Below are 21,275 nucleotides of genomic sequence, written 5' to 3' on the forward strand. Positions count from 1 at the left end.
CAAATTTAACATGACTAGAAAATGATTTTTCATTCCTCTTCTCTTGCATACTCTGGGTGACGTATGTGCTTCTGTTCAGTCTCAACAAAGCGCAGTTTGAAACTTTCAGAAACTCACGTTCCTAGACAAATGATGCTGTGTCATGAGTCTCACATTAAATAAATGTATACTTAGGCAACTACAGAGGTGAAAGATCTCTGTTGTTTCAACAGAAAGAAGTGCTAAAAAGCCAAGGTATTGTGTGAAATGAGCACATTTCTGCCTTTTTTCCCATGGTCATGGGTAAAATATGAGCTAGAAATAATACATATGATAATAAAGAACACAAAGAGATACTTTCTGGCCCCGAACAGTAAGAGATGGTGCTCAGAATCCATGAAGAATCTTCCAATGCACTTAATCAGGCAGTAAACAATTACATTAGCACCACTTCTTTACCCATTTTTCTAAATCTCCATTGATAGATTACTAAACCTCATATGGACCAGTGTATTTTGGAATAACTTTTTAAAATCAAATTGTTTATAGAGCAATTAGGCCCTGAAAAAAATCTTTGATCCAGGGTCCTGCATACTGTAGAGGTGACCTTGATAAAATTTCCAATGCTCTGAACTATTTAGGCAAAAAATATTTCATGTCTATCTCTTCACACTGCTTATCCGCAAGAAATACCAATACATGCATTATGTTTTGTGATCTCTTGTTCATTAAGACATCCTTTCTAACTTCAAATGGCAGATTTGCATTTATGCTTTCATATATATCCCCCACTGAACAACTATCTTTGCCTTTCAGTAACTCTTAGGAACTTTGTATCATATATTTAAGCAACATATCCTGCCTGTCTGCTTCATTATAAGGACAGTTAGGCATATGCACATTTGTTGTCCCATTTTGCTTAAAGTCAAGAGTCAAATTTGCAGAAACTTACATGGAGAGCTTATGCTAAACAGATTGCTTATGCCTATTTGAGTTATTCATGTTTCATCTGGTTTTTGACTAGACTCAGCCAGGAGCTTCCAATCTGTGATTCCTGTAACCTTATACTTGCCCTACCTCCCCCAGACTGCTGGTCACTTTCCTGTGAAACCAGTAGCACTTGCACACATTTTTTTTTTTTTTTAAGATTTTATTTATTTGACAGAGAGATCACAAGTAGGCAGAGAGGCAGGAGTGGGGGGGGGGAGCAGGCTCCCCGCTGAGCAGAGAGCCTGATGCGGGGCTCGATCCCAGGACCCCGGGATCATGACCTGAGCCGAAGGCAGAGGCTTTAACCCACTGAGCCACACAGGCGCCCCTGCACACATTTTTCATTATAGCATTCATGGGGTTGCAGGGAACATACTTGTTCTTTGTCTGCCTCCATTTATTCTTATCAGATTTTCTAAGAAATGGAAGCTCACCTTTTTAGAATGCTAACCTTTTTAGAATGGGTACCTAATATGGTCCTTGGCTCATGAAAGTACTCAACTGTATTGTCTTCTTGGTTTAGTAAGAAATGTGGTTCCAAGTTTGACATTACTTCACACAGAATTGTTCATGTGAGCTAAACGTGTGGACAAGTAGGATCTTTAAGAACACAGAAGGAAATTTAACGCAGATTTGAGATTTCTACATTACTGGAAAAAAATTAGGATGAAAACTAACAGGGAAGAAACCAATTGCTGCCTGATTTTAGATCCGAGGGCATACTGCCTTTAAACCTGAGTCCATCAGTATATAATGTTTCCTAGGGTAGTTATTGTCCAGCAAGCCCACAGGATTTGGCCCAGTCTACTACAAGGATGTTGCTTTGACATTGAGAATATCTGGTGTATTAGAAACTTCAGATCATTTCTACTCTACCTCACTTTGTGCTTCTTAGATGATACTGGAAAGTGAAACATGGGGTACTAGTAAAAATAACGTCTAACACTTTTAGGTTTGCTTCTTAAATGCCAGTCATGGCGATAAGATGTAATGTCACTCAATCATCATGACAACCTTATGATAGGTGCTAGAGAACCCTTGTTTAATCGGTGAGGAGACCATGGCACAGGGCTATGTCATACTGCTGATTGCTCATGGGGTCGGTAATTCAACCTCTGGTGCTCTGGGTTCTGGATTTAGGATCCTAAGGCCTGGATTTTAGTCTCAATTCTATCCTGACTCTTTTTGTGAGTTTTAACAAGTTGTTTATACTTTCTGAACCTCATATTTCTCATTGATAAAATTAAAAGCATATTATCTACTTCCTAACTCTTCCATGAGAATCAAATGAGATTTAACATCAAATAGCTATGTAAACCTTAAAGCACTGTACAGATCATAGTGTTACTGTTAATCCCCATCAGACTCCCTTGAGCTACCCACAGTTTTCTGAAGGACTATCAGACCCATTACATATGTATTCTCTCTATCATTTTCTAAGGGGAAATTATAATACTTTTATATGTTAGACATTTCCTTCCAAGCATTACATAGCATGTAATTTTTCAGAATGGATTTGAAACACCCTCCTTCTCTTCCCCACCACATGGTAATTCTCTCCTTTTAGTTAGATTAATCTGTTTTACATAATAGAACTAGATTACAAATATTCCGCTTAAACATACCATAAAGTCCACAGTCATTAACAGAATCTGGAAAAAGTAGAAAACAAAGTAATACTAGACACCATTTAAATGTTAATATTAATATAAAATTTTTAGAAAAAAGAAAAAGTTGCCTTTTCCCCTTTTCCCATCCTGGCAGACTTTTAAAATCATCTCTGTGAATCAAGAAGCAATGTGTTTACAGTTGGAATTCTATTTCTCTAGGATCTTGTTCTGCATAAAGTTAAATGTTTCATACTTGTCCATCTTTACCAAATAATAATAACAACCATAATTTACAGAGAATCGGTGTTGTGTTGAATGCTGTGTGATGCATTTCAAATTTATTTCCTCATTGAGTTGTCACTGTAATGCTTCAAAGTGGGTGTTATTCTTATTTTAGAGATCAGGAGATGGAGGCTCAGAGAAGGGAGAGGACTTTTCCAACTTGACAGAGCTTTCAATTAACCATTTTTCACACCTACGTTTTTACTCTAAAGTCAGTATTCACTTGCATGTTTGACTAATGAATCATGTTTAATAATATTCTATCACTAATGTCTAAGGTAGCTTTTCATGGGATAGAAGAATGAGTTCTAAGGATATGTCAGAATTTCCTTCCCTTTTAAGGCTGCATGATATTCCACAGCATTGGAATGCTGATCCGTCATCAATTGGTAGACCCTGGGGTTTCTTCTACATTTTACTGTTTTGAGCATGGGTGTACAAATATCTTTCTGAGAGCTTGCTTTTCATTTCTTTTGGGTACCTACCCAGTAGTGGAATTGCAAAATCAATGGCGATTCTATTTTTAAGTTTTTGAGGAACTGTTCCTCTGATCAGAAACAATAATTGGCCATCAGAGCATAGATCTCTAAAATCTGGAGGATAGTTCTTGCAAGCTGCCTGCGGGCTGCTCCAGGAACAGGTACGCAGCTGCCTCATGGGGCATAGGATAAGGGGCAGGTAGCTGCTACTCTGCTAAGAGCTGAAATTGCCTGAGAGTTGAAATTGACTAACATTAGCCACAGTTTACCATCTAGTTCTTTCCCTGGATGTTGCCAGCCTTCAATAAACTCCAGAGTTACAAAATAGATGAGACAGATTGTGCTCGTGAAGTGGTTGTCTGGGTAAAGAGAAAATTCTCCCTTCCTGCTCTACCATCTCCCCCAAATCTCCATCCTAGTTCTTTTTTATGGTCAATTCCTTCATAACCGGTTGTCAGTCTGAGGTTTAAACTCATTTGTCATCAGAAGTGCTTCTGGATGACCTTTCTCAACTGTCAGTGTTTTCTCTCCGTTTTCTTTTGCACGTAGTCCTAAAATGAGAAAAAAAAAAAAGAAATTCAAATTCTCTAGTTTTCAAATCAATAAGAAGCCCTGTCTTAGCAACATGTTTCTTATATGTCATGTATCTACCAGTCATAAAATAACCTATATCAGTTATAACCAGTGACAAACTAATTCTTTTGATCCAAGTGTTAGAAAGAAACCACCCACTTGCCTGCCAATACAGGCCAGTTTCTTGGTTATGAATAAACAAATTAATTTGAATATATTGAGTAAGGCTAAATATAAAACACATTCTTTTATAAGATATTTAGCTCCTCTGGGATGTAAGAATATAAATAATATAAATTACTTCTGAATATCATTTATCCTCACACCTGAAAGAGCTATAGTTCTTTCCCAAGAGTTTTTTTTTTTTTTTTTTTTTAAGATTCTATTTATTTATTTGACAGAGAGAGACATAGCAAGAGAGGGAACACAAGCAGGGAGAATGGGGGAGGAAGAAGCAGGCTTCTCACTGAGCAGGGAGCTCGATACAGGGCTTGATCTCAGGACCCCTGGATCATGACCTGAGCTGAAGACAGAGGCTTAACAACTGAGCCACCCAGGCACCCCCAAGACTATTATTAACTAATTAATTTTCAAGAAAACCCCCAGGGGCACCTGGGTGGCTCAGTGGGTTAAGCCTCTGCCTTCGGCTCGGGTCATGATCTCAGGGTCCTGGGATCGAGCCCCACATCTGGCTCTCTGCTCAGCGGTAAGCCTGCTTCCCCCTCTCTCTGCCTGCCTCTCTGCCTACTTGTGATCTCTCTCTCTCTGTCAAATAAATAAATAAAAATCTTTGAAAAAAAAAAAAAGAAAACCCCCAAACATGTAAGGTTATGGACAGATATTTTGAAATATCTTATTACTGTGTTATATAATCAGCTTTTTATGCAATATTTTGGAGAATTTTTGAGAACATTCCCTTTCAGAAGTCGTCGTCGTCTTCTTCTTCTTCTTCTTCTTCTTCTTCTCCTTCTTCTCCTTCTTCTCCTTCTCCTTCTTCTTCTTCTTCTTTCTTCCCCTTTGGAAGTCTTCTATGTAGAAAGACATGTTATTGATTTTAAACTGTTATGTGTCTAAAATATTTTCCCTCAATAATTTGCCCATTAAATGCAATAATGATATGTCTGTATTTAACCACTATGCACATTTTCACATCTCAGAACTCCAACTGGAATATTGTTTCTCTTGGGAAAAACAAAAACGAAAACAAAAACAAAACAAGAAAACATATTGAATGACACAGAAATGAATTGGTTTCTAAGTGAATTATGGTGCTAAAGTGCCCCTTTATGTAAACTATGAAGATAAGCAAAACTTCATTAACATTAGAGCAATTTAATTATGAATTTATAAATATATGTATGTATACCAAAATGATCTACCTAAACATTCACAATTTCTTATTATATTAATATAGTAATACTAGGTTATATTTTATGTATATTGTAGTACTATATTAGTAATATCATAGATGCATAACAATATCTATAATTATATCTATACCTGTATGTCCATCACAATGTCCCTGGATACAGAAAACCATCTTGGGGTTTTCTCTCTGGCTCATTTCTGACAGAAGCTTGAACTATGATTCAGATCTATAGCTCTTAATGGCTTTAGTGTTCTAGAGAGTATAGTCACTATTTCTTAGGATGTGGTCTTTCTGATTAGGCTTTGGGTCTAGGGACCAGAAATGTACATTGATAATAAGTCGCATGATTCTTCCTTCTTAATAATTCTGAAATTCAAACTATGGTTAGCAAATCTTTTTCTATAAGGTTTCTGTGATATTTATATTAAGGGACAAAAAGTGATGGCATTTCTTTTTCATCTCAGTAAGGTAAATATTGTGGTAAGATTGATGTTCATATTTCAGGCTTTCTCAATTAAATTATTGATATAAAATACAACTTTATTCTGAAAATAAGAGCAAGGAGAAATATGTTGAGGTTTAAATCCTCCTACACACAACTGACTCAGAATAGAAATAGGCATCTCACAGGAATAGTTTTAGATGAGAAGTTTTGGAAATGCTGAAATAAACTATTTTCAACATTTATTTTAGTCCCTTTCCAGTGTGTTCTAAATTTCATACGGATAAACCCCTTCAACTAAATTCCCAAGTGAGCTGATAATCAAAGGGGAAGAGAAACTTGATTTGTTTGAGTGTGAAATAATGGGTATTTTATATCTATCATAAGTCATTTTATTTACTACGCTGAAACAAATTTTACCTTTGCATACTCCTAATCAAAAAGGCAAGATAAAAGTCAGAAGAAAGAGCACAGTGGGGTTTTACAGATAGGAGTCAAATCAAAGTTAGAAATAAATATATAATTTGTTAACTAAAATGTCTGACGGTGTATCTGGGCATGTACGCACAGAGATAAAATAAATTTTGGAAAATGTTGAGAGGGAATGCAGGTGTATGACAGAAGACAGCTGGCATAAGGAGAGAAACAAATTCTCATGGTTAACATAGAAAAAGAAAGATGACTGACAGCAAATCTGAGAACTATAAGTAGTTGAACAGCTGTTTACAGAGTAAATGACTTTTATCATTTAAATTGGTCTCTTTGAAAAGTATTTTAAGAGAGAAAAATAATATGTAGCAGAAATTCTACTGGCACTTGAATCTGAGAGATCATACATTTGCTCACTTATTTGTTCCATTATTTACTTAATAAACATATACTGAGTATTCCAAATATGTCAATAACTGTTCTAAGTGTACCAGAACAAAGTTGAATGAGAACCAAACTTTATTCTCAGGGAGAAGATAGACATATAAACAGAAAAGTATGATGTGTTGGTTAGATGCAGGGATACAAAAATGTGCAGACAAGACGGTAGAGAATTTATGAAGTAAGTGTTTATGTGTTCAGAGAAAATAATCTTGGAGAACGTTAAAACTGGATTTCCCTAAGCTAAGAGAGAAGAGAAGGGCATTTCATAAAAGGGAGCTTTAATAACACATAAGAGTAACAACAGAGATTGTGGAGAACTTCAAAAAGTACACCTAGATGAGGTGGAGAGGGAGAAATGTTAATCTAGAGAGAGAAACTGACCTGAAGGAGGCGCTGTAGGACACATTTCGGGACATAGACTTCTGCCCACATGTGAGAAGTCAAAAAAGAGATTTAAAAGGACTCAAGTTTAATTAGAACCCTTTATAAAGAATGTATTTGAAGATGACAGAACTAGAGACAGGTTTGTCAGGAAACTTTTGTTATTCCAAGAAAGACTTAATAAAGGTCTGAATTAGGACAGCAACAATAGCAGTAGTAAATATTAAGGTAAATCAGATGAAGAGTTATTTAAGAGATAAGAAGCCAGACAAGAGGTGAGTGGGAGGCAAGTGAAATTAATATTGGCTATTAAAAAGTATAATTTACAGTTATAAAATAAATAAGTCTTGGGTATAAGTACAGCATAAGGAATATAGTCAATAACATAATAATAATATTGTATGGTGTCTGCCCTTATTGTGATAAGCATTGAGTAATCAATATGTTATACACCTGAAACTAACATAACATTGTATATCAATTATATTTCGATTAAAAAAAAAGCTGTATGATAGATTTAATGCAATCCACGTCAAAATCCCAGCAAGCAATTTCATGGGTATTGACACACCAATTCTGAAGTTTATATGGAGAGACTAAAGACCCAGAATAGCCAACAGAATACCGAGGAACAAAGTTGAAAGACTGGCACTACCTGACTTCGAGACTATAAAGTTAAGACCATCAAACCAGGGTGACAGTGGTGAAAGAATTTACACATAGCTCAGTGGAACAGAATATAGTCCCAAAGTAGACCCACTCAATTGCAGTCAACTAACCTTCACAAAGGAACAAAGGCAATTCACTGGAAAAAGGATAGTTTATCCCCTCCTTCTACAATACGAGAACTTTACCTGATGTGAGCATGCAGGTAAAATTACATTTCTCAGCTGTCCTGGTTTTAATTTTGGTTATGCAATTGGGTCCTAGTGAAAACAACACTACTATAAGTTTTGTGTTTAACTTATTCACAGCACCTTAAAAACAAAAGACCTTTGCTTTCATCTTTTACTTTCTCTCTTACTACCAGCTGCAGGAGGGATGTGCTGTAGGACAATGAAATAGCCATCTTAGGTGGATTGTTGAAAGCCCCGTGTTTAGGAATACAAGATAGTAAGAACAAATGGTCTGGTAACCCTGCCTCATGCAGCTGGCAACATTGTTTCTCAAGGGCTTAAACTTAGACTTTCAAAAGAGAGACAAATACCCTTCTACTTTCCTCAAGCAACTGTTAAAATCTGGTCCTTATTATAGCAGGTAGAATTTCCATCCTAACCCTTATATTCTACAAAGCTGACATGATCTTTTGGTTTCCACATCTCTGAACTCAGCTCGTCCTGTTCTCCTCCTTGCTCACTCCACCTCAGCCACACTGGTCTCCTTGCTATTTCTAGAATGTATCAGCCATACTTCCAACTTGAGCTTTTTATTCTTATTATTTTTTAAGATGTATGTATGTATGTATGTATGTATGTATGTATGTATGTATGTATGTATTTGAGAGATAGAAAGAGTGTGCATAAGCTGCTGAACAGGGAGCCTGACAACGGGGGCTGGGGGGAAGGGGGTCGATCCCAGGACCCTGAAATCATGACCTGAGCCGGAACCAAGAGTCGGCCACTTAACCAACTGAGAAACCCAGGCATCCCCCAACTTGAGTTTTTTAAATTGCTGTTCCCTTTATCTAAAATGTTCTTCCTTAGAAAATACCTGGTAATTGTCTTCATTTTACTCATGTTATTGTCAAAATGTCACCATATCAAATGGTTTCCTCCACAAGTCTTGATCCCTCTGCTCTGCTTTTTTCTTTGATATAAAAATAATTAGCACCTGACAAAGTATTTTTAACTCTTTATTTGTACATTGTATGTACTAAAATCTTAGCACAATGAAGGCAGAGATTTTGTTCAGTTCTTCATTCTATAATCAGAATCTGGAATATGCGACGTACATAATGAGAACTCCAGAAGTATTTGTTGAAAAAAAATGATTGGCTAAAGAAATGAGATAATGCAAGAATATAGCCTCATGAAGGGAGGTTGTGTGGACTGAGAGCAGAGAGAGCTGAGGGCTGAGAGAAGGAATAAGCATGCTCATGAAGAAGCAGTCCTAGACCAAAGGTAACCATTAGGGGAAGCGGTTCCTTGACAATGACAAAAATGAGAACTTCCATAAGAGTGGCTTGTAAGTGCGTCAGAGAGATGCAGAAGGATATGGTCTTCAAAGTGGTCAACTGATTATGGAAACCAGAACACCATGACTGAGCTTGATGATAATGGTCATGACACAGTAGTGAAAGCAGAGGACATAATGTAGTGGTTTGAGGAGTGGATTGATGGAAATTTTGGAATATATATAAGTTACTCCTTTTAGGTTTAAAAAAGAAAGGGAGAGAAGGAAAGACAGAGAAGAAACAATTGATGGAACAAGGACCTCTAAGGAGGATAGGAGATAGTTTTAGATAACATTTGTTAGTTTTAATGGTGAAAAGAGCAACAGCTCATCCTCTGAAACTGACAGTAAGTGAAGGGATGAGTATTAGGTAAATACATTTTGGAAAGATGAAAAGTTTGAGGGATTTCAAGATTGGAAATGCTAACTAGAACACTGATTGGAGGGAAGTCTCAAGGGAATGAGGAAAATTTCCAACAGTTGTTGAGATAAATGAATGAACTATTCGGCTAAGAATAAGTAAAAGTTTTCATTTATCACTACAGACCTCTATGAAATTAGAATCACAGCTTTTAGTTGATTCTCCAAAAGGAAGATTCTGGTGCTTTCTAATTTGGATCAGACATACTGAAATGCTGTTGGTATCTTAGGAAACCCAGATTCTACTCCTAGCTCTTCTAGGAGAAGTATTTGTTGCTGTTTTGTTTTTGATTTTGGCAGGGAGAGCTACTTAACTTTCTGATCTCTGTTCTGCTGTCTTCTAAAACAAAGATGCCTCACATAGTCTTACCTAACTTGGAAGTATATTATATAATTGAAATTTTCAGTATTTTTAGTAGAGGAATTAAATGTATTATTAAAGAAGATGTGGATCTCCATACTCTGGGTCACCATCCTGGAGCTGAAGAGATGTTTTGAAATCTCCAGATGCTCTGAGTTTTATTGGAGCTCAAGGACCTGGAAAGTCACAGTGAGAAATGACTATAATTGAACTAATCTCTTATTATTATTTGTATTATATCTGTTTAAAAAACTGTGTTTTACACCCAAATGTGGCATAGAACAAAGAACGTGGATTTATGGTTTGCCAGACCTGGGTTCAAATAAATACAAGCTGCATCAGGTTGGGACAGTTTATTTAATCGTACTGACTGTCCTTCATGTGAGAAAGTAGTTCAATCAGTGCTTTGCTCATGGTCCATCTCAATGAATGGAGGCAGCCTAGTGTTGTGGTGGATGCATTGTGTTTAACGTAAAGACTGTAGTTTCGATGCAAGCTCTTCTTCCTCGCTCTCTGAACCTGGACCAGTTATTTAACCTCTCGGTAAAACTTCCGTTAAACATGAATGGTATCGCCTAACTTCGTTGTAAGAATTCAGTAGGAATGAACACTTAGCTTGGTGTTTGGCACATGGAAGGTGCTTACTAAGAGTTAGCAGCTATCATTGTAACTCTATGGTAGTTATTATTATAATCCTCAAAGAAGGCAGTGAGAACAGCCTTTTTATCCACATATGCAAAGCCCAAAGTGGTAACATTATGCATTAATGTAGTAGGAGATTGCTCAGGTGAACTTAAAATATATACCTTCACCTCCACTACATAAAATTTAGGAACTGCAGTTCCATTCAGCCTTTAACCCCTGATTCAGGACAACCAGCACTTCCGGATCATTTACTGTGGCTGGGCCTCTCCCACTATACCTTGTTGAGAGTGGAAAGGGGAGGAGATACAGTGTATTTCTTTCTAAGCTCTCAAGCACTACAAAGGCTTATTAGTGAGAAGCTGTATCCATGCTCTGATCCATTTCACCCACATTTATTTCCTCTCATATTAACTTTTCCATACTATCATTACCCGGGGTCTACTGTCCACTCATCTAGTAAACAGATATTAAGATGCTAATTAGGTAGCAGCCATCTCACTGATGTCCAAGACCAGCTTCATTATCTCAATTAGGGTTTGATTTATCAATTAGCTGTACAACTGATAGTTCTGGAGGCACTGTGCATGGCAATGTGGCAAAATTTAATTACGGCATAGGCTACTAAAAGCACTTAGAAAAAATGCTATGGGGTTAAATAATAATAAAATAGCTTGGAATTTAACTATTATGAAGCCTTTAGCATTAATTTTTAACAGCGTCAAAGCAGCAGCATGGTTCATATTTAGGAAGAATGGGCCAATTTGATGCAAGGAGGCTTCCATCACTTTTGCAACCAACTCCCGTAGCATTGTGGGGTTACTCCTGATAATAAAGACATAAAGAGAAAGTGCAGAACAGAGACACATTCTCCGTACAGAGTTTGGAGTTATTGTCTTACCTCAAACCTGAAAAAGCTATCCTATGAAAAATTTATCTTTTTTTTTTTTTTTTTTTTTAAAGAGGGAAAGAGGTGAGGAGGGGCAGAGGGAGAGGGAGAGAGAGAGACTCTTAAGTAGGCTCCATGCCCACCATGGAGCCCATTATGGGGCACCATCTCATAACACTGAGATCATGACCGAAGCCCACATCAAGAGTCAGACACTTAACCAACTGAGCCACCCAGTCACCCCAAAACTTAATTTATCTTTGAAAAAAATCCGATTTAAAAAAAGGTTATCTTCACTGCAGATAAACAGATGGATTATATCTTCCTCTGAAAATGATGTTGTAAAGTAACAATGTTGGTTCTATAGTGCGATGCTCTAAACACTATTTCTCTTAAACTCAGAAGTAGTAAGTTCTCCTGGTTACGAGTACCAGTGAATTGTCACTTACATATATAAATAGATACAGATTTACACATAGATACAAATAATTCTGGGGAATATCTGAATTCTGGGAAAGAACACTCTGGGAAGAAGGCTGGGGGTAGTTCTAACATATTTGTCCTCTTTGAGGAATTCAGCATACAGGTGTTTCCATGTTGAACAAGGAAACAAAGCTGGGATGACTTCCACAAAGCTGAAGTTGGTTGAGTTATTCTATCATGCTTCTTATCAGATGATACAGTTGACATATTTTTGTGACTAATTTATTTTTAGGTAACAAGCTTACAAGTTATAAAGCATTTAGTCAAATTAAGACTGACTTTACAAGACAAAAATACTTTATCAGTCTGCCTAATACCACACCACTTCCTTCTACAAACATGTAAACTAAACACGATTTCCGATTTCCCTCAACAGTTTCATGTTGAATATATCTAGTGTGGCAAGACTAGCCTCCTTGATTTCTACAGACAGAAGATCTACACCTGCATCGAGGCCTCATAAGTAAATGACTCTAATGATAGTCTTTGCAGAAGTCTGGTGATTGGATAGGAATGAGTAGATTGACTCATATTATTATCTTAATGTTATCTTCTCACTGTACCTTTAAAACTATAGCTTTAGGACACTAAAAACACTGTGTTATATTGTTCATATGAAGTGGCTATAATTCTGATGTCTATTCATTGTAAATGGGCAAAATGCCATTTGTGGGGCGCCTGGGTGGCTCAGTGGGTTAAGCCGCTGCCTTCGGCTCAGGTCATGATCTTAGGGTCCTGGGATCGAGTCCCGCATCGGGCTCTCTGCTCAGCAGGGAGTCTGCTTCCTCCTCTCTCTCTCTCTGCCTTCCTCTCTGCCTACTTGTGATCTCTCTCTGTCAAATAAATAAATAAAAAATCTTTAAAAAAAATGCCATTTGTGAGTATTTCATAGTCCCCTTATGTCTTTACATTGCTTATTCCCCATATTTAATTGGTCCTTATGCTTTGTTAATTCTATTCTTAAAATGTTGCTTAATATTGTTTTTATCCCTTTACTCTTGCTTATAACCTCCTAAAGCAAATCTCATATTTTGCTTATAATGTTGTCTATCTCCTAGTGCATGTGTTTTCAGCTATTAGTAATATTAACAAAATATAGACTCTGCCTTCAGAAATTTATACAAAAAGATAAAATTAGTGGTAAAAAAATATTATATATCTTATATGAAGGAAAACCTTAAAATGTTTTGCAAAGAGAGGTAGCGAGGAAATAACCTAACTGGTCTTCAGGTGTTTTCTTAGGCCTTAGGCTCCCTACGATGTCTTTCTTGATGTTTTGGTACACATAGATTTCAACTTCTGAACTTTCTGTAGTTATACCAGTCCTATATTACTGTTCTACACATGTGGAATTATAGACTGACTGCTTGTGTCCCCCCAAAAAATCATATCTTGAAGCTCCAATGTGATCGTATTTGGAGGTAGAAACTTGGGAAGTAAGTAGCTTTAGATGAGGTCATGAGGGTGGCGTCTTCATTATGGAGTTAGTGTCCTTATAAGAAGAGGAAGTGACCAGAATGCTCTCTCTCTCTCTCTGCACCGTATGAGGACACAGTGAGAAAATTATCATATGCAAACCAGAGTGTGTTCACCAGAACCTAACTATCCTGGCACCAGGTTTTGGACTTCTAGCTTCCACACCTGTGAGAAGTAAAATATTTGTTGTTTAAACTACCTAGTTTATGCTATTTTGTTTTGACAGCTTGAGTTAACTAAGATACATGCCATTTATAAATGGCATTTATAACTTATTTTTAACTTTATCTTATGAAGGAGTATGCATATGCCATGTCTTTCCATCTCCAGAGCTTTGAAGAGAGAGCTCTATAGAATACCCATCATATCCAGAGAACATATTGGGGATTCAGTTATTATGAGTCAATTATAAGAAATTATATCTTTCTCATAGTGAACCCTATTTGGGAATTCAGGCTTAACGGTCAGTTGCAGAGTAGTATATGACTATGTACCATGGGGTGACAGTGGGAGCTAAGAGAACTTATTGGAGACTCCTCTAAGTGTATGACAGCTACACCAATTGCAGTAGCATGGACAAGAACTTCAAGGTTTGTAGAGGTGGGCCAAGAAATTGTCCTATGTGAAGAAAATGGAATTTGTACAAGCCCTGACTACATACAGAAACAGGTTTTTTTTTTTTTTTTTTTTTTTTTTTTGTAGAACTTCAGAAATGGTGTGGCTAGGGACTCTATCATGAGACGAAAGTAAAACAATGATGAGATCAAGGAATAGGAAAGTTAAGGACCTGGGGTAAGAGCAGATTATCATGATTTCAACAATAATCTATGTCCTTTTTAATGTCTATCACTGATAATTAGCCTGTAAGATCTCTGAAGGAATATGCAACATTTACTGTGTACGTGTCATTTCCTATATACAACTTTCATGCATATTTGATGAATGAATGAATATGTGATTGAAGGAGTAAGATCATAAGTAGTTAACACTGAAGTTCAAATCCTGGCATGGTTGAGTCAAAGCCAGAACAATGAAGCCAAAACAAGCATCAGTGAAGATGGTCTAAGTCATGGTTACCTAATATGTGCTGCATATTAGAGACACCTGGAGAGCTTTTAAAAATTTCAGTGTCCGGGTCCAGCCCGTAAGAATGAAATCATATTGCATGGAGCACTGGGTGTGGTGCATAAACAATGAATCTTGGAACACTGAATAATAAAATAAAATTAAAAAAAATATTTAAAAATAAAATAAAATAATAAACAAACAAAAAAAAAAACACAATTAAATCAGAAGTTCAGGGGTGAGACTCAGGCAGGCATCAGGATTTCAGTACACATCCAGGACAGATGGACCAGATAAAAGAGCAACAGAGAGTCAAGGAGCACATTCAAATGAAGGTGTCTGAGAAACCAAGGAAGCCAAAGTAAAGACAATTGTATGAAGTATGTGAAAGGTTGTGTGAATTAATTCATCGGCATTTAATCTGGATCTTGCAGAAGAGATTAGCTGAACTCACCACTTTATTGTCCCCTCCCTTATCCACTAAGGAAGGCAGAGAAAGGTGTATTTTGGTATGAGAATCAAGTCTGGATGTTTAATCCTGCAAAGATGGAGAGTGAGTCCAATATATGTTCTTTTATAATCAACTAAATTCTAATTTTATAATGTTCCCAAAGTATCCCATATTTGCACTAGAAAAAATGAACCCCATTCATCTTGGTAATTAATAGGGATGAACTGTTTGGAACTGGGTTGACAAAGGAAACATACCAAAAATGGTGCTTTTTATGAATTCATGCTTCTCTTATTATTTGTTGTTGTTGTTTCCTTAAAGTAAGAAAATAATATTTTGGGCAGTTTGGGATGACTGTTTTATTCAAGCAAAAGAAAAAACGGAAATTCTTTGGGACTTGTACCCACTGCACAAAACTATTAATCAGAATAGTTCAGACTCTTCTGGTTTTGTTTTGGTCCTGTGAGGTTTAAGAAAGTTGACCCTGGAACATTAATCCACCTTCTTCTCACCTTGGTATTAGAATTCCAACAGGGATCAGCAGTTAAGAGTTCTTTCCTCCAGATATTCAATTCTCCTCTAATTGGTTGTCCTGGTTATCTGTTCTTTAACAGAAATAAAATAAGTCAGCATTTCATATTTGGACATTGTCTTTTGCCCAAAAATAGAGTCAAAGCATACTGTCCACATCACTTGCTAGTTTTCTTCATGGGCAGCTTGAAATACCAGTGCTCAAGAGAACCATCTAAAACAATCAGATACACAATTGTATATCAGGCATTAAATATGTTTTGCTTGAAAGAAGTCAAGCAGAGAGAGTCAATTATCATATGGTTTCGCTTATTTGTGGAGCATAAGAACATGGGGAAATGGAGAGGAGAAGGGAGTTGGGGGAAATTGGAGGGGGAGACAAACCATGAGAGACTATGGACTCTGAAAAACAATCTGAGGGTTTTGGAGGGGCGAGGGGTGAGAGGTTGGGTGAGCCTGGTGGTGGGTATTATGGAGGGCTCATATTGCATGGAGCACTGGGTGTGGTACATAAACAATGAATTCTGAACACTGAAAAGAAATTCTTAAAAATTGAAATAAATAAATAAATAAATAAGTGAACATGTTTTGCTTCATTCTCTTACCCCTTTTCAGAGAGGCTGCTCTCATGATCCCTTCTGTGAAGATACTGGCTCTTTGGACTGGACTTCTCTGGTCCGAAATTATTTTTATTGCCATGGCTTCATTAACCTACCTACATCTTCTACTTAGAGAGATGTTATTCTGCATCTCTGTTGGGCTCTTGAACCAAGGTATAATGTTAAGTGTGGGCTGAGGCAGTCAATTTTGGCCCATAAATGATGCAGAAAAAGCCACCCTATAAAGAAGCAGGAGAATGAAGAACATGGTGACAGTCCATGTGTCTCAGAGAGAATGAGATGAAATCACTCTCTGAATCATTTATTGATTCTAGTCTTTAATATGGTTGCGATATGCTTCCTGCTTTTTTATTTTTTTATGAGTTTTATGAGATGCTCTTGGGTGTTTCTAATACATTTATTTTTATCAAAGTCATTTATGTTGGTTGAAAGTGTCACAAGCTAAATTTTATTTCACATAGATATCTTTATCATGAAGATTCTAATTATCCTACTGGAATGGAATTAAATAATCTGATTCATGTTCAGTTAAGTTGTCTTCAACAATTTTTTTTGAAACTGGTGAGTTAGGAAGCTCTGCCCTTTCCATAGACAAATGAGGACACATTTTAATACTGATAAAAGCCCCAGAGTGGGACATTGATTAATTAAGCCACTTGGATTGAATGTTATGAAACATTAGGAGATATGACTCTGAGAGCTACATTCTAACATTAAAAATGCTTGGAATAACATTTAATTAAATGCATAGTTCTTTAAAATGGATAGAAAAATTAACCTTGAATATAAATTCATTGAAATGAACAACATAAAAAGCATTGATTTATGTGTTTTACCTAATGTAGTTAACTACTATTTTGATAAAAATCCATGCAGTCTCCATTCAACAGAAGAGGAAACTGAGGTCAAAGAGGGTAAATATTTTGCTCTTTGGTTAGAGCTTGTAAGTAAGGGTGGTGGGAGCTTGTGAGTCCCACTGAAAATAATTTCAGATAAAAGATAATGAGAAACATGCTACATAAAAATGGTGATTTGAATAAGAAAGTAAAAGTTTGGGATCATGATTTTTCTCTCTTAAAAAATTTTCACTGCAATTTTATTTTATCACTGTCATAAAAAAGCATAGTAAAAATTAAAAATGTTTCCAACTATGCAGACTCTTTCCTATATTTGAGAATGAAAATAGAATTCATAACTTAAGAAATCATGAAAGATTTAGAATAAAATGTTAAGACTTTGAGGATAAAAAATATGCATAGTTTATCATTTTTGCAAATCAAAGGACTGTCACAGCCATTGCTTCTATCTACTACCATTCCTACTCCATCAATTGTATGACTGTACTAGGTGGTCTCCCCGTGTACGGGTCACACCCGTCTCCCCTCATCCATTTTCTCAAAAGCCAGAGTGCTCTCTGCTGAAAGAGGCCAGCTCCCTTCTGGGTGGCTGCATCCTTCCTGCTTGCTCCCTAACCTGCATAATCAGGAGTCAATTTAACTTAACCTCCCCTGATCAAAGATGGACCCCTGGGAGGATTATTGATGCCCTTTAAGGAAGTTTAAGTAAATGGCTAGTCAATTATCTGGTCTTCAGAAATGAAATGATTAGGTTTAGCCTGGGAGAAAAGTAAGGTTAAATCCAAAGAGAGAGAATCCATCTTCCTCTCAGTTTCCTTCTGCTGTTAGCAAGTCTTCATAAGCTGATTAATCTTAAATTATTAATGTCAGGGGGCCTGAGATACATTCTGTCTCCGTTTATTGAAATGTATCTCCCAGGCATCCTGGCGGTGGGTTTGACTGATAAGCCAATAGGGCTCGTATTTGCATAATCATGTTGGCACCTTGCTGCCAAGCTAACTTGCTATATTGTTGACAGAGTAGCTCATGATGTATTTGCACTTGGCATAATCTTGATGGCCCAATCAGTATCTTTGGCTGAGAAGAGTATAAATAAATCATTTTTTAAGATGTGATTTTTCATCTGATTAATGCATATGTCCAATGATAAACAGTTTGAGGAGAAAATAAGCTGTCTCTAGTTGGTGAAACTGTGAACCGGACAGAGCTCTGCTTTAAGGCAGAGAAGGTTGGGTTGTGGTGTTTCTGGAAACTGCTAGATATCTTGACTAAACTGGATCCATTCCCTGGAGACAGCTGCTACCGAACATGAAATTTAAGATTATATTTCCTGTAATATCCCCTTTCAGAGTCCAGAACAATTTTATGATGTTCAGTGTTTGTATGATACTTAATCAGTAAGCAAACATTAATTTAAAAAAATAAAAAAGAAGGAAAAAAAAAGCCACATTTCCCTGGGTCACAAGAACCTTAAACTCTAGTTTTCGATGGAGTTTATGGAGTTTTCCTTAATGGAAAACTTCCTTTGAGAGACAGTCTGCCATGAAGTAACTAGAACTTTCAACGACTGCTTGTTAATGAACTGTGAGGTAAAGTAGATTTAATGGTAAAGTAGATTTAACGGATCCAATGAATGATCCCTGATGTTACTGATTTCAGAGATGACTTAAAGAAAACATAATTAAAATAAACTGGGAGACCAATGTCTTCCTTTATTTGTAGAATACCTGCTTCATATGGAAGCCCTGAAATGGCTCATCAGGCCCCCATCATCTTATAAATAAGGAAATTGAATCTCAAAAAGGTTAATTGCTCAAGATTTTGTAGTTGGTTAATGCCAGAGGCAGGAAATATCTGGGCAAAGACCAGACAACTTCAGTTCTTCCATAAATATTAGAAGTTGAAAGTAATATAAGGCATTGGAACCATGTGTCCCAAATTGAATTATTGATAGTACTCTGGGGAAATCTTATTCCTCCCATTTTCCCATCTTATGTAATATTGCTAGACCCCACCAGGATAAGTTATACTTGATTCCTCTCTTTGCCTCCAACCTGGCACCCAACACATCGAAAATTAGTACTTTTCCTGACCACTCCATCTGAAATAGCACTTGGCACCCATCTTTACGCACCTGCTTTATTCTGTGTGACATTTATTGGTACCAAAATTATATTATAGATCTATGTACTCTTTCTTTTCTATCCTTCCCAACTGAAAGTTAGTACCATTCAAACCCTGAGAGCAAATAATTTTGTCTTTGTTTTGTTTACTGTTTTTCTTACATTGCCTAGGATCATGCCTGGTTAAGATTTCCTATAAATATTTCTTGGGTCAGTCAATAATTAAGCAGTAAATAAGTGAAAGCTATACCTTACTTTATTTCACACTGGTCATCATCATCTTCAGAAACATATTGTTTTCCTTTTTTTCTCTAACAATAAAATCCCTAGGTAATGATATTTGTCCTATGCTTTACAGCACAAAAATGATTTTGAATATATTACTTAACTGAAAACTCAAAATAAAGCCTTTTATTCTGGCTGACTGCTCATCCCGAGGTCTAAGTATGGATATCAACTTTTCCATGACCAACTTAACTGAAGTGTATACTCCAACAATATTACTTTTCTCTGAGCCATGCTTATATTTTATCCTTCTTAATAATCATCATGATATGTGGTTATTTATTGTAACTATGTATCTGTTTGCTTGTTTGTTTCCCTTCTGATTTCTGAAGTCATAAAATCGATTTTTCTTATTTAATGCTTTTTACCCAGGGTCCAAACAACTCTTGGCAGATAGTAGGTGCTCAACACTTATTTATAAAATATAATCATGAATATACCCTCAAAGAGATATGTAACAGTGTGAGACATCAGTTCCAAATGGGTGATAACCCAGTTGTAGGCGTTGCGAGCAGTGCCATCGTGGACAGACTTTTTAGAAGAGACTGAGTGTGAGATGACTTGAGTTCATTTCAGAGAAAGTGAAATAAGGCATCACATTCAGGAAGAATGTGTTCTGGTAAGCAAAAGAATGCCAGTTAGAGATCATGGTTAGATGGCTAAATCCTAGGGGTCAAGTCTGGAAATATTTAACTCACTCTGTGAGTTAAATGCTGTGAGTTAAAGTGCTGTTCTTTTTGTAACTTTCTGCTATCCATCACTAAACTTTCAATCTATGCATGTGAAATAGCCAAGAATTAACAGTGCAACTGAAGTGCTTGCTCTCTTTCCTAAGTTAAATGAATCCCTGAGCCAAGCCGCTTGCCATGTTGGGATCTGTTTCCTCAAATTTAAAATGAGAATAATAATCCCAACTCTGCCTAACTCAAGAGACTTGCGTAAGAAATGAAACGACATTTAAAATTTATTCTTCCAGATAACAAATAATTTCCTAGAGCAAGGCACTGTCCTGGTCAAACAAATGAAAAAAAGCAAAAGCTTCTAATACTTACGGAGTTTCCATTCTACTCAGCGCAGACCCAGATAGGCAAACAAATAAGGTAAATAAGTGTGGTATTATGTTAGTCAGGGTTATCCAGAGAAATGAAATAAATAGGATGTGCCTGTGTCTTTGCACATATCAGGGTGGTTATTTTAAGGAATTAGCTCATGCTATTGTGGAGGCTGGCAAATCCAAAATCTGCAGAGTAGATAAGTAGGCTGGATGCCAGGGACGAGGTACAGTTTGGGCTCAAGGTAAGTCTACTGACAGGATTCCCTCTTCCTCTAGGAGATGATTAAGATCCTTTGCCTGACCAAACTTTAGTCGTGCTCCCTTGAGCTCTCTCACCAGTAAGGCATATCTGTGTATTTCCTTGTGGAATCCAGTTTTAACAAGAATCCTGCTATGTCAGTTTGCTGAGAATTCTTCATTCTTGATGTCTGATCCAACCCTCTATACCTGCTGTTTTTCCAGGAGATATCTGATCACCTTGGCCTGTCTTCAGCAAGCATTATTCTAGGTTGGCTCAGCCAGAATCTCCCAGGCTTGATATCTCCTTTTAGTACTTTTCTATTGCTGAATGCCCCTTCCCTTAATCTTGCTCCTTGGTTATAAATCCACACCACTTCTGGTTGTATCCAGGATTGAGCCCAGTTCTACATGGGAATCTCTCGTCCCCTGTTGCCATAGTTTTTATTTGAATGAATATTAATCTTAGTTAAAAAAATAAAATAAAATAAAACGAGATAAAAGTTCACAGAAACATCTAGAGTAATGTTTGACCAAATATGTGGTTCTTCTGACCCAGCCAAGTTGACACATGAAATGAATCACCATGGACGTTTATTTTGCCGGATGGAGATAAATGCTAGAGCTATCT

The 21,275-nt window shown here is 36.7% G+C and overlaps 1 long non-coding RNA gene across 1 annotated transcript; it reads right to left on the minus strand.

Moving 5' to 3' along the window:
• Positions 1 to 4,870: 4,870 nt before the first annotated feature.
• LOC309873361 lies at positions 4,871 to 20,482 on the minus strand. Its single transcript, XR_014316310.1, has 3 exons — positions 20,406 to 20,482; positions 15,450 to 15,542; positions 4,871 to 4,941 (listed from the first exon to the last, which is right to left on the minus strand). It is a non-coding gene; the product is annotated as an uncharacterized lncRNA (long non-coding RNA).
• Positions 20,483 to 21,275: the final 793 nt, after the last annotated feature.

The sequence above is a fragment of the Mustela nivalis genome, assembly GCF_964662115.1.
Source record: "Mustela nivalis genome assembly, chromosome: 9".
NCBI lineage: Eukaryota > Metazoa > Chordata > Mammalia > Carnivora > Mustelidae > Mustela > Mustela nivalis.